Here is a 19122-nt window from a genome sequence, read left to right as displayed (position 1 = left end):
TTCTAAAAATCCTGAAATGGATTACTCCACAAGGTTATAAACCAGATGAACATGAAAAACATGACATGGGGTGTTCTCTAATTATGGTGAATGTGCTTAATATATACTTTAGATACCAATACATCTTAATATTATCAATAACTAGGCATTAAACTATCTCTAATAAAAAATAAGTCACTTCAAATAAACCTTTATCCACTAAACAGTACCAAAATGATCTCATTATAGACATTATCACAAATATATTGAATATATTAATACATTGCAGATTGAATCACTATATACAATGGATATAAATGCCATCTGAATGTCATACACAATGACACTACAATACAAGTTAATACATAGCTCGATAACCTGAATTCTGCCAATATAGTACCACCACTGCCCCCTGAACCTGAAAAGAGAAGAATATCAAGCTTTATACTCTTTGAAAAACAATCGTAGCCTTATTATCAAACCGGCTGATAAGAGGGGAGCTGTGGTGGTCATGTACAGGACGTATTAGATTAAAGAGGTGGAACGTCAATTAGGAGATGAAGACACCTATGACGTATGATTTTGTATCTATCTTGGTGAGGAAAATAGATGTCCTGGTGGAGGAAGCATAGTCGCAAGGAATTATTAATAAGACCATCACGATGTACTTGATAAAGGAACATCCGGTTATGCCAACATTTTATGCATTACCTAAAATACATAAACAATTGATTAATCCCCTTGGCAGACCCATCGTGGTGAGTAATGATTCAGCCCTGCAGCCACTGTCAGTTTTTCTAGATAAAGTATAACGGCCCTTTGTTTGCAAGTTCAAATCCTACGTATCAGATAGCAGTAATGTGCTACATAAGCTATCCAATTTAAACATTGATTCACCATGCATTCTATTCACGTGGGATATCATGAGCCTCTATACCTCTAGTCCAAACAAGGGAGGTTTGCATGATATTAGGAATATTCTAAATGGGAGTGCAGATACCCAAAGTCAAATAGAATTTTTTAGGATCATTTTGGATGTTTTGCTGCATAATAATTATTTCCTATTTGGAGATGCTAGTTATAAGAAGTTGAGGGGTGTGATGATGGGGTCTAATATGGCTTCATCATACGCCAACCTATTCATGGATGGATTTAAAACCACACACGTGTATGTGCATGATTTATTCATTGAGCATGCGTGTGTGTGATGGCGAGATTCAGTTCACAATGGAGAGCAGTGAGACTGCCATTCAGTTTTTGGACTTAAGAATTATACGTAAAGGGAATGGCTTCTCCACAGATATATTCTCCAAGCCAACGGATAGAAATGATTTATTGTAATACACTAGCTGCCATCGTAAAGGAATAGTGATGCCCCGAACGGTTCGCTGGCGAATAGTTCCTGGCGAACATCGCTTGTTCGCGTTCGCCTCGGACGGCGAACATATGCGATGTTCGGTCCGCCCCCTATTCGTCATCATTGAGTAAACTTTTACCCTGTACCTCACAGTCAGCAGACACATTCCAGTCAATCAGCAGCAGACCCTCCCTCCCAGACCCTCCCACCTCCTGGACAGCATCCATTTTAGATTCATTCGGAAGCTGCATTCTTAGTGAGAGGAGGGACAGTGTAGCTGCTGCTGATTTAATAGGGAAATCGATAGCTAGGCTAGTGTATTCAGTGTCCACTACAGTCCTGAAGGACTCATCTGATCTCTGCTGTAAGGACAGCACCCCAAAAAGCCCTTTTTAGGGCTAGAACATCAGTCTGCTTTTTTTTGTGTGTGATGTAATTGCAGTTGCCTGCCTGCCAGCCTGTGTGTCAGGCTCACAGCATATACTGTGCCCACTTGCCCAGTGCCACCACTCACTCACTGGTGTCACAATAGCTTGCATTTAAAAAAAACAAAACTTTTTGACTGTAATATAATAGCAGTCAGTTTCCTTCACTAGTGTGCGTTTCAGGGCCTGCCCAGTGCCACCACTCACTCACTTGTGTCACAATAGCTTGCATTTAAAAAAAAAAAACTTTTTAGACTGTAATAAAATAGCAGTCAGTTTCCTTCACTAGTGTGCGTTTCAGGGCCTGCCCAGTGCCACCACTCACTCACTGGTGTCACAATAGCTTGCATTTAAAAAAAAAAAAAACTTTTTTGACTGTAATAGCATAGCAGTCAGTTTCCTTCACGCGTGTGGGTTTCAGGACCTGCCAGGGCGCAGTGTCACACCAGTGCAACTCATATCTGGTGTAACAGTAGTGTACATTTAAAAAAAAAAAATTGACCGTAATAGATTGAATAGCAGTTAGTTGTCTGCCAGCGTGTGTGTCAGGCTCACAGCGTATACTGTGCCCACTTGCCCAGTGCCACCACTCATATCTGGTGTCACAATAGCTTGCATTTAAGAAAAAAACAACTTTCTGGACTGTAATATAATAGCAGTCAGTTTCCTTCACGAGTGTGCATTTCAGGGCCCGCCCAGTGTCACCACTCACTCACTGGTGTCCCAATAGCTTGCATTAAAAAAAAAAAACCACTTTTTTGACTGTAATATAATAGCAGTCAGTTTCCTTCACAAGTGTGCGTTTCAGGGCTTGCCAATGCCACCACTCACTCACTGGTGTCACAATAGCTTGCATTTAAAAAAAAAAATTGTTTTTTTACTGTAATATAATAGCAGTCAGTTTCCTTCACTAGTGTGCGTTTCAGGGCCTGCCCAGTGCCACCACTCACTCACTGGTGTCACAATAGCTTGCATTTAAAAAAAAAAAAAACTTTTTTGAAATGTAATATAATAGCAGTCAGTTTCCTTCACGAGTGTGCGTTTCAGGGCCTGCCCAGTGCCACTACTCACTCACTGGTGTCACAATAGCTTGCATTAAAAAAAAACAAAACTTTTTGGACTGTAATATAATAGCAGTCAGTTTCCTTCACACGTGTGCGTTTCAGGGCCTGCCAGGGCACAGTGTCACACCAGTGCAACTCATATCTTTTGTAACAGCAGGGCCGGACTGGTCCACCGGGATACCGGGAAATTTCCCGGTGGGCCACGGCACCTGGGTGGGCTGGAGATGGAGAGGGAGCCCTGCTCCACATATTTTAATAATATTGCGGCCACCGGCCTCATGTCGGTGCCGCCGGGTGGCCGGTCCGGTGGCACACTCTGAGGTGATTACTCCCCTTGCGGCCGGCGGCCCCATCTCCTGTGCTGACAGCTATGCTGCTGTCAGTATCAGCGAGTGTGCCAAGCGGCCGCCTAACCGGTCCGGCAGCACACTCACTGATAATGACAGCCGTGCAGCTGTCAGCACAGGAGGACTGAGGGAGGGGGCAGAGCTAACTACCAAGCTCCCTCGCGATTCCCATAATTCCTAGCATCTACACATCATAGAGTAGGGATTACTCTATGATGTGTAGATGCTGGGAATTATGGGAACCGCGAGGGAGCATGGTAGTTAGCTCTGCCCCCTCCCTCAGTCCTCCTGTAAAAAGGTCAGAAGGGACACAGAAGGGGAAGGGGGGGAGACAAATAGAGGGGAAGGGGGGGGGGGCACATAGAGGGTTATGGGGGGACAAATAGAGGGGGAGGGGGGGCATATAGAGAGAAGGGGGCAAATAGAGGGGAAGGGGGAGACAAATAGAGGGGAAGGGGGACAAATAGAGGGGAGGGGGCAAATAGAGAGGAAGGGGGAGGCAAACAGAGGGGAAGGGGGGACAAATAGAGGGGAAGGGGGGACAAATAGAGGGGAGGGGGGGCAAATAGAGGGGAGGGGGCAAATAGAGGGGAAGGGGGGAGACAAATAGAGGGGATGGGGAGACAAATAGAGGGGAAGGGGGGAGAGACAAATAGAGGGGAAGGGGGGCAAATAGAGGGAAGGGGGAGACAAATAGAGGACAAGGGGGCAAATAGAGGGGAAGGTGGAGACAAATAGAGGGGAAGGGGGGAGACAAATAGAGGGGAAGGGGGGAGAGACAAATAGAGGGGAAGGGGGGAGACAAATAGAGGGGAAGGGTGGGCAAATAGAGGGGAGGGGGGAGACAAATAGAAGGAAGGGGGGCAAATAGAGGGGAAGGGGGGAAGGGGGGACAAATAGAAGGGAAGGGGGGCAAATAGAGGGGGAGGGGGGAGATAAATAGAGGGGACGGGTGGGACAAATAGAGGGGAAGGGGGGAGAGAAATAGAGGGGAAGGGGGGCAAATAGAGGGGAAGGGGAGGACAAATAGAGGGGAAGGGGAGAGACAAATAGAGGGGTAATAGAAACACAGGGGAAGGGGGGACACAGAGACTGAGGGGTAATAGAAAGACACCAGGTTGGGGGGGGGACAAAGAGACAGAGGGGTAACAGAGAGACAGGGGATGGGGGGACAAAGAGGGGTAATAGAGACAGAGGGGTATTAGAGAGACACAGGAGAAGGGGGGACACAGTGACAGATGGGGTAATAGAGAGACACAGGGGATGGGGGTACAAAGAGACAGATGGGTAAGAGAGAGACACAGGGAGGAGATGGGGAAGAGAGACACACTGAAGGTTTGTTGGGGGGACAAAGAGACATACAGTAGGGAAGGGGAACAAAGTGACACAAGATTTGTGGGAGGCAACGCTGGGCTGGGGAAAAAGAGACAGAGAGTGGCTGGGAGAAGAGAAAGAGGCACACAGAGTCTAGAGTTAGAAAGAGACACACAGATGAGATTTGGAAGGGGAAAAAGAGACAAAGTGGCTGGGGCTAAGAACAACACAAAAGAGGCTGGGGAAAGAGAAATACAGAGGCTGGAGAAGGGTAAAAAGAAACACACAGGGACTGGGATGAAGTAAAAGATGCACAAGGGTTGCTGTAAGAGGAAAAAAAGGAGACAATTGGAGACAAGATACACTAAACAAGGTAAAGGTAATAGACGTAAATTGATGTGATCCTGACAGTAATACACACACACATATATATATATATATGCATGTATATTGATGTGTGTATTAGTAACGTATAATTATGCCTATAATATTTACACATATAGTAATATACATTTATATATGCATAATACACACATAAATGTCATATATATATGTAATGAGCATGTATTGGCCCAGTCTTGTTGCTAGTTGCATACCCATGCACAATAACATATTCAAAGTGAAGAGCGCACCCATAGAACTTCTAAATAAACAAGATCACTTCATTTTTTTTAGTTGTGCAATTGCAGACATTCAGCATTTCAGTACCATTACTAAAATGTCCTTAATAGGCCAAAGTAGTTGTACTGAAACATTGATTACATGCAAATGTACGTCTACAATAAAGGCGCTCTTTTGTTTATTTTGAAGCCCTATATGCGTTCCTTCGTTGGAGTAAGAGTTTTAAATTTCAAGTTATTTTTTCACCCTCTATATCAGCACACTATGCTGGCGCGACGCATTATTGGGCTGGTATAGAATTTTTTACCGGCGCTGATTTTAGTTCCCAGTCCGGCCCTGTGTAACAGTAGTGTACATTTAAAAAATAAAAATAAAAATTTTTGACTGTAATAGATTGAATAGCAGTTAGTTGTCTGCAAGCGTGTGTGTCAGGCCCACAGAGTCTACTCTGCCAACTTCTGCCACTGTACAATGCCACTCATATCTGGTCTCACAGTAGCTTGCACGCATAGTACCACTAATCGAAAAAAAATGACAGGCAGAGGCAGACCACCCCGCAGGGGCCGTCGTGGTGCTGTGATTCCCTTTGGCCCTAGAATAATGCCCAGTGTTCAGAGGCCACGTACCCTGAACTCGAAAAGTTCTGAGGACATAGTTGACTGGCTAACACAGGACACCCAATCTTCTACAGCTTCCGCTCGGAAGCTTGACGCACCATCCTCCTCCAGCTTAGCTTCGGGCACCTCTCAAGTTACCACTCGCCCGCCTGCCGCCACCACCAACACTAGCACCACAGCAGCTTCACTTGGTATGTCAGAGGAGTTATTTACACATCAGGAAGAAATGTACACATTGGAAGAAATGAGTGATGCGCAAGCATTATTGCCAGAGGATGTAGATTAATGGGATATGTCTCAGTCAGGCAGCATTACACACATGGACGTACGGTGTGATGATGATGATGTTGTATCCGCTGCTGCTTCCTTTGCTGAGTTGTCAGATACTAGTGAAGCGGTTGATGATGACGATGCGTCCGTGGATGTCACGTGGGTGCCCACTAGAAGAGAAGAAGAACAGGGGGAAAGTTTAGAAAGGGAGACAGAGAGGAGGAGGAGGAGACGAGTTGGAAGCAGGGGGAGGTCGTCGCAAGGAGCTAGTGGCACAGTCAGACAGCATGCATCGGCACCCGGGGTCAGCCAGACAGCACGCCAATCAACGCATGCTGTTGCCACCACCAGAATGCCGTCATTGCAGAGCTCAGCATTGTGGCAATTTTTTTGTGTGTCTGCCTCTGACAACAGCGATGCCATTTGCAACCTGTGCCAAAAGAAACTGAGTTGTGGGAAGTCCAACACCCACCTAGGTACAACTGCTTTGCGAAGGCACATGATTGCACATCACAAACGCCTATGGAATCAACACAAACTCAAAGCCGCCATCCTCCTCCTGGTCCAGCATCTTCAGCCACGTTAACCACTGCTGTCCTCCTTGCCCCCTCTCAACCATACGCCCCTCCGTCTTTCGCCTTGAGCAGTGCTCATCTGCCCACAGCCAGGTGTCTGTCAAGGACATGTTTGAGCGTAAGAAGCCAATGCCACAAAGTCACCCCCTTGCCCGGCGTCTGACAGCTGGCTTGACTGAACTCTTAGCCCGCCAGCTTTTACCATACAAGCTGGTGGAGTCTGAGGCGTTCAAAAAATTTGTAGCTATTGGGACACCGCAGTGGAAGGTACCCGGCCAAAATTTCTTTGCACAAAAGGCAATCCCCAACCTGTACTCGATTGTGCAAACGGAAGTAATGGCATGTCTGGCACACAGTGTTGGGGCAAGGGTCCATCTGACCACTGATACCTGGTCTGCAAAGCATGGTTAGGGCAGGTATATCACCTACACTGCGCATTGGGTAAACCTGCTGACAGCTGCCAAGCATGGAATGCGTGGCTCTGCAGAGGAGTTGGTGACACCGCCACGACTTGCAGGCAGGCCTGCTGCCACCTCCTCTACTCCTCCTACTCCATCCTCTTCCATAACCTCCTCGGCTGAGTCCTCTTCTGCTGCTGTGTCTTGCTCCACATCAACGGCACCCCCCCAGCTCCCCAGGTACTATTCCACATCCCGGATACGGCAGTGTCACGCCGTCTTGGGGTTGACTTGCCTGAAAGCAGAGAGTCACACCGGACCAGCACTTCTGTCTGCCCTGAACGCACAGGTGGATCAGTGGCTGACTCCGCACCAACTGGAGATCGGCAAAGTGGTTTGTGACAACGGAAGAAATTTGTTGGCGGCATTGAATTTGGGCAAGTTGACACATGTGCCGTGCATGGCACATGTGTGTAATCTAATCGTACAACGCTTTGTGCATAAGTGCCCAGGCTTACAGGACGTCCTTAAGCAGGCCAGGAAGGTGTGTGGCCATTTCAGGCGTTCCTACACGGCCATGGTGCATTTTTCAGATATCCAGTGGCGAAAAAACATGCCAGTGAGGCGCTGGAATTCAACACTCCTAATGTTCGACCGCCTGCTCCAACAAGAAAAAGCCGTTAACGAGTATTTGTATGACCGGGGTGCTAGGACAGCCTCTGCGGAGCTGGGAATTTTTTTGCCACGTTACTGGACGCTCATGCGCAATGCCTGTAGGCTCATGCATCCTTTTGAGGAGGTGACAAACCTAGTCAGTCGCACCGAAGGCACCATCAGCGACATCATACCATTTGTTTTCTTCATGGAGCATGTCCTGCGAAGAGTGCTGGATCAGGCCATAGATGAGCGTGAAGAGGAAGAGTTGTGGTCACCATCACCACCAGAAACAGCCTTATCAGCATCGCTTGCTGGACCTGCGGCAACGCTGGAAGAGGATTGTGAGAAAGAGGAGTCAGAGGAGGTATGTGGCTTTGAGGAGGAGGAGGAAGACCAACCACAACAGGCATCCCAGGGTGCTCGTTGTCACCTATCTGGTACCCATGGTGTTGTACATGGCTGGGGAGAAAAACATGCCTTCAGTGAGATCACTGAGGACGAGGAACAGGACATGAGTAGCTCGGCATCCAACCTTGTGCAAATGGGGTCTTTCATGCTGTCGTGCCTGTTGATGGACCCTCGTATAAAAAGGCTGAAGAAGAACGACCTGTACTGGGTGTCCACGCTACTAGACCCCAGGTATAAGCAGAAAGTGCCTGAAATGTTACCGAATTACGGCAAGTCGGAAAGGATGCAGCAGTTCCAAAATCATTTAAAAAGTATGCTTTACACAGCGTATAAGGGTGATGTCACAGCACAACGGGAATCTAACAGGGGAAGAGGTGAAAGTAATCCTCCTCTTCCCATGACCAAGCCGGCAAGGACAGGATGCTTTACAGACGTGTTGTTGATGGAGGACACGCTGAACTTTTTAAGTCCTACGCATCACCACAGCCCTTCGGGGTCCACCCTCAGAGAACGACTCGACCGACAGGTAGCAGACTACCTCGCCTTAACTGCAGATATCGACACTCTGAGGAGCGATGAACCCCTTGACTACTGGGTGTGCAGGCTTGACCTGTGGCCTGAGCTATCCCAATTTGCGATAGAACTTCTGGCCTGCCCCGCTTCAAGTGTCCTGTCAGAAAGGACCTTCAGTGCAGCAGGAGGTATTGTCACTGAGAAGAGAAGTCGCATAGGTCAAAAAAGTCTAGATTACCTCACCTTTATTAAGATGAATGAGGCATGGATCCCGAAGGGACTGACAGTGGGCGATACATTCGACTAAAAAAGGCCTGATGAGCAGGGCCGGTGCAAGGATTTTTGCCGCCGTAGGCAAAAAAATTTTTGCCGCCCCCCCCATATGTCCTGCCCCCCATGTGACATCACAATGCCCCGCCCATATGCTCTGCCATATGGGCCAACGCCAGTCTTCACAAAGGGTCTTTTATCTGAAAAGACAGTGTGTTTACATTAAAAAGCCTACAGGCACAGGCTATAGACACCAGAACCACTACATTATGCTGTAGTGCTTCTGGTGACTATAGTATCCATTTAATGTGAGGTAAATTAGAAATTAGTGCCACTAATAATATATTGGATTGCCTACTTACCACCAGATGAGGACAAGAGGCTGATGATGGGCTCAGTCTGGCTCCACAGGTCTGGTGTAGAAGAGGCTCTCTGGAGACTGTTTTTAACAGTGCTCACAACAATTAACGAACAGGAAGCAGCTCCATTTTTTAGGGCCCCTTACACAGCTCAAGGTCTGGGCCCCCAGGGGGCATACGCCTACAATGCCCACCCATAAATCCACCTACATGGCCCATCCATGAGTTGGGGATGTTTTATGTGTGCAATTTGTGTAAGGGATGTAGTGTGTTTATAGGGGATGTAGTGTGTGTTTGCGTGTAAGGAATGCATTGTATGTTTCTGTGTGTGTGTGTGTAAGGGGTGCAAGGTTTGTTTCTGTGTATGTAATTTAATGCAGTGTGTGTCTGTAAGGGGGGCATTAATTATGTAAGAGAACGTAAGGGATGCATTGTGTGTTTCGGGTGTGTCTGTGTGTGAGTAGGAATGCATTGTATGTTTCTGTGTGTGTGTGGGGGGGGGATGCATTGTGTATGTGTGTAGTGTAAAAGAGAGGGTTTGTGGGGTAGGATAGGGACTGAGAGGGGAACAGCTCTTTATTTTTATTTTTTTTTAAATTCATAGTGCTCTCCCCTCCGGTCAATTATTGATTTCCCCCTCCCTTCTGTCCCTCTGTGTTCTCCCCTTCTGTCACTTAGTGCTCTCCCTTGGCCCCCTGTCCCCCTGCAGTCCCCCCTTGGTGGTCTTCTCACTCCCCCCTCCCCCCTTAGTGGTCCTCCCTCTCCCAAACCCCGTAGTAGACCTTCCCCTACTCCCCCCACCCCCTTAGTGGTAATCTCCCCCCCTTAGTGGTCCTTACCCTCCTCCCCTCTCCTTAGTAGTCCTCCCTCCTTACCCCCCTTTGATGGTCCTTCCCCCCCTTAGTGGTCCTCCCTCTCCCAAACCCCTAGTGGACCTCCCCTCCTCCTCCCTCAGTGGTCCTTACCTCCCCACCCCCGTTCCCCCTGTGTTCCTTCATCCCCCTCCCCAGTGGCCCTGACTCACGCCTCCCCAAGTGGTCCTTACTTCTCCCCTCCCCTAGTGGTCCTTACACTCCCCTCCCCTAGTGGTCCTTACTCCTCCCTCCCCTCCCCTAGTGGTCCTTACCCTCCCCTCCCCTAGTGGTCCTTACCCTCCCCTCATGGTCCTTACCCTCCCCTCCCCTCGTGGTCCTTACCCCCCCCCCTCGTGGTCCTTATCCCCCCTCCCTCCCCTAGTGGTCCTTATCCACCCCTCCCCTAGTGGTCCTTATCCCCCCCTCCCTCCCATAGTGGTCCTTATCCCCCCTCCCTCCCATAGTGGTCCTTATCCCCCCTCCCTCCCATAGTGGTCCTTATCCCCCCCTCCCTCCCATAGTGGTCCTTATCACCCCCCCTCCCTCCCATAGTGGTCCTTATCACCCCCCTCCCTCCCATAGTGGTCCTTATCCCCCCTCCCTCCCCTGGTGGTCCTTATCCCCCCCTCCTCCCCTGGTGGTCCTTATCCCCCCCTCCCTCCCATGGTGGTCCTCCCCCCCCCTCCCTCCCATGGTGGTCCTTACCACCCCTCCCATGGTGGTCCTTACCACCCCTCCCATGGTGGTCCTTACCCCCTCCCTCCCATGGTGGTCCTTACCCCCTCCCTCCCATGGTGGTCCTTACCCCCTCCCTCCCATGGTGGTCCTTACACCCCCCCCCCGCACCCCCCCTCCTATGGTGGTCCTTACCCTCCCCTCTGCCCATGTAGCGTGGCCGGGCGGCGCGGAACGCTGGACAGGAACCTCTGTTTCCTGTACCCGGCCGCCGGCGGAATGACAGGAAGTGCTCACAGAGGGGGACGTAACAGGGTGTCACGGCTGCCGGCCCGCCGCGTGATATTTAAATCCCTAGCTCACCCCAGTACCTTGCCCTGTCGTGGTTTCCTGTTCCTGGTTTCCTGAGAGTGCTTTATCATTGTGAATCTGATTTCCTGGTATCCTGATCTTGGCTCTTCCCTGGTTATTCTGAATACTGGTTTCCCTGACTTGGCTTGTGTAAACGGTATTGTGTATTTTCTGGCTTCCTTGACCTCGGCTTTCCCTTTGACCATTCTCTGTCTTAGTATTAGTCCGGCCATTCTAAGTTCCGGTTTACGCTCTGTCCTTTTATTTTCCTTTTCTTGCCTATGTATATGTTTACATAGTTTCTGCGTGCTGGACCACACTAGTAGTCGCGACATTGGGATTAAACTGATGAGAATAGTACTACTTAACACACCACTCCTATCTGGTGGCACATTAGATTGCACGCGCAGTGCCCCAAATTTGAAGTAGGAGGACCGACAAAGCATCTTTTTCCATCTCCCGGTTCCTAAAATCTATGCCATATACACGTCTCCTGATAGGGGACGTAACAGGGAATGAACTGATAGGAGTGGTGTGTTAAGTAGTACTATTCCTATCAGTTTAATCCCTGTTACGTCCCCTATCAGGGGACGTGTATATGGCATAGATTTTAGGAACCGGGAGATGGAAAAAGATGCTTGGTCGGTCCTCCTACTTCAAATTTGGGGCACTGCGCATGCAATCTAATGTGCCACCAGATAGGAGTGGTGTGTTAAGTAGTACTATTCCTATCAGTTCATTCCCTATTACGTCCCCTATCAGGGGACGTGTATATGGCATAGATTTTAGGAACCGGGAGATGGAAAAAGATGCTTGGTCGGTCCTCCTACTTCAAATTTGGGGCACTGCGCGTGCAATCTAATGTGCCACCAGATAGGAGTGGTGTGTTAAGTAGTACTATTCCTATCAGTTTAATCCCTGTTACGTCCCCTATCAGGGGACGTGTATATGGCATAGATTTTAGGAACCGGGAGATGGAACAAGATGCTTGGTCGGTCCTCCTACTTCAAATTTGGGGCACTGCGCATGCAATCTAATGTGCCACCAGATAGGAGTGGTGTGTTAAGTAGTACTATTCCTATCTGGTGGCACATTAGATTGCATGCGCAGTGCCCCAAATTTGAAGTAGGAGGACCGACCAAGCATCTTGTTCCATCTCCCGGTTCCTAAAATCTATGCCATATACACGTCCCCTGATAGGGGACGTAACAGGGATTAAACTGATAGGAATAGTACTACTTAACACACCACTCCTATCTGGTGGCACATTAGATTGCACGCGCAGTGCCCCAAATTTGAAGTAGGAGGACCGACCAAGCATCTTTTTCCATCTCCCGGTTCCTAAAATCTATGCCATATACACGTCCCCTGATAGGGGACGTAATAGGGAATGAACTGATAGGAATAGTACTACTTAACACACCACTCCTATCTGGTGGCACATTAGATTGCATGCGCAGTGCCCCAAATTTGAAGTAGGAGGACCGACCAAGCATCTTTTTCCATCTCCCGGTTCCTAAAATCTATGCCATATACACGTCCCCTGATAGGGGACGTAACAGGGATTAAACTGATAGGAATAGTACTACTTAACACACCACTCCTATCTGATGGCACATTAGATTGCACGCGCAGTGCCCCAAATTTGAAGTAGGAGGACCGATCAAGCATCTTTTTCCATCTCCCGGTTCCTAAAATCTATGCCATATACACGTCCCCTGATAGGGGACGTAACAGGGATTAAACTGATAGGAATAGTACTACTTAACACACCTTATAATAACGCAAAGAGAGGCAACGCAGAGAGAGGAGTCTGAAGAAGAGGAGTCAGAGGAGGAAGGTGGCTTTGAGGAGGTGGAAGACCAAACACAGCAGGCGTCCCAGGGCGCTTGTTGTCACCTTTCGGGGACCCTTGGTGTTGTACGTGGCTGGGTGGAGGAAGAGACCTTCAATGACATCAGTGAGGACAAGGAACAGGACATGGCTAGCTTGGTATCCAACCTTGTGCAAATGGGGAGTTTGCGGTAGTACAAATGGACTGTTTGCGGTTGTTTGCGGTGCGTTAAACGGGGAGTTTGGTCTGTCACTGTGAAGCGGGCGTAACCATTACACTACCTGATCAATACAACATCATACCTGATGTTTTAAAGCACGTTATTCCAAACAATTTAGGAATGTTAGGTGATTTATGCCCTTTATGGATTAAAACCAGACTCTGCATCAACTATGTAATTTTCCATTTGAGTTTTGCCATGGATCCCCCTCCGGCATGCCACAGTCCAGGTGTTAGTCCCCTTGAAACAACTTTTCCATCACTATTGTGGCCAGAAAGAGTCCCCGTGGGTTTTAAAATTTGCCTGCCCATTGAAGTCTATGGCGGTTCGCCCGGTTCGCCCGTTCGCGAAAGTTTGCGGAAGTACGCGTTCGCCGTTTGCGAACCCGAAAATGTTATGTTCGCGACATCACTATAAAGGAACCATTGAGTCACTGCTTCATAGTCAATATACAGGCGTGGCCAGAAATATGTCAGATATTTAATCACATTTATGACGTCTTGAACCCCCACAGATGTAATATAGCTGGTTACAGGATAGTGCGCCCCTTGTTCGGTAGATTGAAACTCCCGAACGCCATTCGTGTACAATTCGTGGAAAAGGGGCAAATGGGACTTCCATGGGGAACCAGGGATTGCTGGAGAGCCATGCCGAAAATAGTTCCAGGCGCTCGGCGCGTAAGTCCCGCTGGCCGACCGTTCGAGAGATTCTACGTTCTAAATTGCTACCCAGGTTGGTTCTCGTTCGGTAAAATAGATATTTTACCGAACAAGGGATTTTGATGAATTAAAGTACCAAACAACTAACAATAAAAAGTAGAGGATTCCACAAACAAAGTAGCAGGGGGGGAAAGTACCGAATGCATGGAGGGTGATTCTTCACAGTAGTGTAATTGTGTATAATTGGCATTTATATCCAGTGGATTTAGTGATTTAATCTGCAATATTCAATATATATGTGATAATGTCTATAGTGAGATCATTTTGGTATTGTTTAGCTGATGAAGGTTTATTTGAAATGGCTTTTTTTTATTTTTATTCCTAGTTAATGATAATATTAAGATTTGAGAAATAAGAGAACACCTCATGTCATGTTTTTCATGTTCATCTGGTTTATAACCTTGTGGAGTAATCCATGTCAGGATTCTTAGGAGCTCAATGCTGATTTGATTACTCAAGTGATCTATTCATTAATCAATTTAAAGGGTATATATACCTAATGAAATGTGGCACTTGTTATGCATGATTAAGGCTCCATAGAGCCAAAATGTTTCACTTATTTGTGTGGAAACTTACCCTCTAATAATGCACCATCTATAACCTTGGAGTGTCGCCTGTGTCTTTCACTATTTGCTTTACTTATACTTGAGTGCATATTAAGTGCATGCAACACACGCAAAATTATTATTATTATTATAATTAAATTATTATTATTAAATGGAGGAGTTCCGTGTCTGTGGAACGCACGATACGAGGTGGAACACAAGCAAATCCGGAAATGGGATTAAAAATGAAGCTTTGAACGCAAGTGAGAAATTACAACCCTCACGTGGACATACAGAAGGTAGAGGCAGAACATGAATGATGACAGTTCTTTTAAAGGATGTTACATCAGAAGTGAACAGGAAGTTTCATTGTTCATTCCGTTAACAACAGACAGGCTGCTGTTTGGACAGAAAATTGGGCTCGATCAAAGAAAACCTTAACAGGGGACTGCCCTGTCCATTGTCATCGGGAAAGTGCCTGCAATTCCAAACACATGGCATCTCCCATGTCAGCATGTGATGTTGTTTTTATTGATTTGTACAACATTTTTCGTTTATTTAGAAGGAAAAGGCTTTTTGGTCCTGGTCTCCCTGAATAAACGAAAGCAAGAGTATAATGCACACACTAAAAAAGGGGGGGATACTTTCTGCAGGGTACTCCAGAAAGGGAGGGCCAATCTCTGGAGACATCATATGGAAGGACATCATATGGAAGGAAAGATAAATGTCCAGGCAAACCTGAGATTTCTTCTAAAAGGCAGTCTTTTATAGGGAACAAAAAGAGTGGAGACAACTTTTCGGGCTTTGCTCTGAGCCTTTATCAAGACTTGAGCCAACCGTCGTCTCAACTTTTTGTTCCTAATAAAAGACTGGCTTTTAGAAGAAACCAAAGGTGTGCCTGGATATTTATCTTTTCTTCAATCTAGTCTCCCTGAATGACAGGGTTGGTGCCTCTGATTCTAAACAACAGTGATGGCGCGTCCATTACTTTTCATTCATTCCTGTAAGTGCAATTTATGTACATAATTTGTATCTGGAATTTCGACACTATGCATTTGTCCTTTTTCTGTTGCTCAAGTAACCTGGAGGAAGCGGAAAAGTTATTATACCTAGTTTAGGAGATATACCTACAATCAAATCACTGAGTACAATAGTTCACAGGTATGCCTTTGGTGTATATACAGTATTGCCCTATGGTCTGTCTATTTTGTACTTGTAGATATTTCTGCTTTATGGTATTTTCTACACTCTGTCTATTATTTTAAAAAAAAAAATGTTTAATTGTTTAGGTACAGGCCTCAACCCTCTCCTCAAAGCACACCTAACGGTCCAGGATTTAGGGATTACCTGGGTGTATCTAAGGTGTTTAATAAAAACTAAAAAACTAAAAACACCTTAGCCTCTAGGGTGTTTTTATTTCTTTTTCTAAACACCTTAGTGACACCCAGGTAATCCCTAAATCCTGGACTGTTAGGTGTGCTTTGAGGAGAGTAATATATATCGTACTGTAATATATGAATCTGTAATAATCTTCCAGCAAATTCTTTAATTCTCTAGAAGCTGAATGTTGTTTGTCGTGTATTTTGCTCGAGGCCTTGTTTCTCGTATTATTATGATCTTGGCATATCCAGCTGCTCAAAACTGTCACGGTTAAATAGCTGGGGTCCACAATGACCCATGAAACAGTAATAACTGTGACAGAAAACAAAGCATTTATACATAATATCCACCTCCATTGTCTCCATGTAAGGAAAGAAAAGGAAAGCAATAAATAAAAAAAAAAAAAATGACTATGCGATTATCTGTTAGTAATTTATTTGCGATACGAAAAAATGTAGAGTGTGAGAATATTAGTAACTCTCTGATCTCTGAAATGGAAACTCGAATTGACTTTCCATGAATTCTGGAGAAAGCTTTGTTCCTTGGGGGAAATAGAATGCTTGAAATTCACTATTAAAGCTGGTTCTTTGAATGCACCGCAGGGAAATCACTGCTCTCTAATTGTTGCTTTTCAAGGAAATCTAAAATGGGTTTATGGAGATGAAGATTAAGATCTAAGCTGAGAATTTGGACCTCATCTCATTTTGACACACTGTAACTGGTCATTCAATAATCATTTTTCACTGTTCTAGACACATTCTTGAATATTTTTACAAACCAGCAGTATTACATAACAAGAAGAATGCATTGGCAGAAAAATTGCTGTTGTTGTGTGTCCTGCTCTTACTAGTGATGTTAATGGTTTTGACATCTAGGCATAGCAAACCATAATAAAGAATGATCCCGAAACTGACCACCTGGGGATGTGAGAAGTGCAATATGTACACTGATCAGCCACAATATTAAAACAACCTGCTGTATATCTTAGAAGTCACTGTCATGCTGCCAAAACATTGAGACATGAACTCCACAAGGCATAGATTTGTTGTTCCAGCACATCCCACAGATGCTCAAATGGAATGAGATTTGGTGACTTGAAGGCCAAAGCATCACCTTGAACTCTGTCATCTTCCACAAACCATTCCTGTACAATTTTTACAGTTTGGTAGGTTGCATAATCCTGCCTTGGTCTGCAACAATTTCTAGGTAGGTGGTTCATGTTAAAGAAACATATTCATAATTACCAGGACCAAGGTTTCCCAGCAGAATATTGGGCAGAGAATAACACTGCCTCTCAGGGCCTGCTTTCTTCCCATAGTGCATCGTGCTGCCATATCTTCCCTAATTAAATGACACACACACATACACAGCCATTCACCTGATCTAAGAGAAATGTGATTCATCAGACCAGACAACCTTCTTCCATTGCTCCATGATCCAGTTTTGACCCACACGTCCCCATTAAAGGCAATTTTGGTGGTGGACAAGGGTCATCATGATCACTCTGCAGTTACACAGCCTCATATGCAACAAATTGTGATGCACTGTGTGTACTAACACCCTTCTATCATGGTCAAAATTTCAGCAATTTGAGCTTCACTAGCTCTTCTGTGTGATCAAACCAGATGGGCCAGCCTTTTCTCCCCTTGCGCATTAATGAGCCTTGGGCACCCATTACCGTTCATCAGTTGTCCTCCCTTGCATTACCTTTGGTAGGTACTAACCACTGCACACCAGGAACATCGCACAAGACTTGTTCTGACTCCGTTGTCTAGCCATCATAATTTGACCCTTGTCAAAGTCACTCAGATGTTTTTCTGGCAAATTTTTCCTACTTCCAAGACATGAAATTCAAGAACTAACTGTTAACTTGCTGCCCAATATATCCCACCATTGACAAGCACCATTGTTATGATATAATCAATGTTCAGCTTGCTGAAGTGCTTTACATGTAAGGAGTATCCCGTTATCTTTGTACTTTTTTAAACAGCCATGAAGAGCTGCCTAAAGCACGTCAGGGCTCTTGTGTAACCCGGACTTGGAGATTTTACCATTTCAAATATTGACACTATTTGCTAACAAGTACAAGGAAGGATTTCTCTTCTCATCCTTGTTATAGATCCAGGTACATTGAATGGCTTTTGGCAGTTGCTCTGTCTAGCGATAGTTAGTTTTGGCTTGAATCCCAAGTCAAGGTGTCCTCGAAGGCACAAATCAGCAGACTACACAGCAGCAGCAAACCCAGGAGCAGTCGGTTAACACTCTGCAAATTAGCAAAGAGATAGTCAGCTTTGGGCTGGTCCTCTCTGTCATGGCAAGGGTGCATTATTCATTATTACACTATGGAATATTATCCTTTAATGTAATTTATGTAGTGTCTGCCTGGTAGAGATGGAATATTGTCAATCTCAAAAGTGGTTAGTTTGATTGTATGAAAGGTCAGATGACAGAAGGGGCAATGTAAATAGCATAGGAATATAAAAGGGGTTCTACCATAGGGATGGATCCTGTGAATTAATCAAAGGCTCTGCAAGATGTGAGATTCTATACTTGAAAATCCTGAATGTCTGTCTTCAGCCATATGGCCTGCACTTCTTAATTGATGAATCAATCTCTTTAATATGTTAACGGACATTAGCCTTGTTCCAGTACCATATCCAAAAGAAAAAAACATTCATATTTTTGTTATAGTTGGAATGTGACAAGCTCCATCTTCTAAACAAGCCCAAACATGTTTGGCATAACTTAACCATAAGGGAAAGGGATTGTAATGTCCGCTATATTGGATCGCAAGTAAGGTGTATGACATATCTATGGAATGGAAAAATAATAACAAATCCGCAGATGCAATTATTATTTCTGTGGCAGGTACATAAGAGAAGATAGACTGGGTAACTCCTCCAAAGGACCACTTCCTAGCTGGAACAGGGGACAAACCACAGCACTTCTGCCCACAGTCGCTGTGGCTTGATTGGGGCCCTGGAACCACTCTCTCCTGGAGCCGAATGGGGATTTCGCTCTAGCAACTAGGGATCAACCGATATTGATTTTTTTAGAGCTAATACCGATAATCTGTGAACTTTCAGGCCGATAACGTACCGATATTCTGTACATTTACCATTTAAAAAAAATAAACTATTTCTAAAAGGTAAATGCACAAAATATACATGCCACATGTAAATGATGCAGTGTGTTTAGACAGGGGATCTGTGTATATTTGTGTAGTGGATGCAGTTTGTATTTGTGCAGTGTGTATATAATTAATGCAGTGTGTATTTGTGTAGTGTGTATATAATGAATGCAAAGTGTGTTCGTGTAGTGTCTATAGGGAATGCAGTGAGTGTTTGTGTAGTGTGTATATATAGTATAT

Source organism: Pelobates fuscus, chromosome 2 (assembly GCF_036172605.1).
Source record: "Pelobates fuscus isolate aPelFus1 chromosome 2, aPelFus1.pri, whole genome shotgun sequence".
Classification (NCBI taxonomy): domain Eukaryota; kingdom Metazoa; phylum Chordata; class Amphibia; order Anura; family Pelobatidae; genus Pelobates; species Pelobates fuscus.
The sequence above is the reverse complement of the archived record's forward strand: the minus strand, read 5'-3'. Positions refer to the sequence as shown.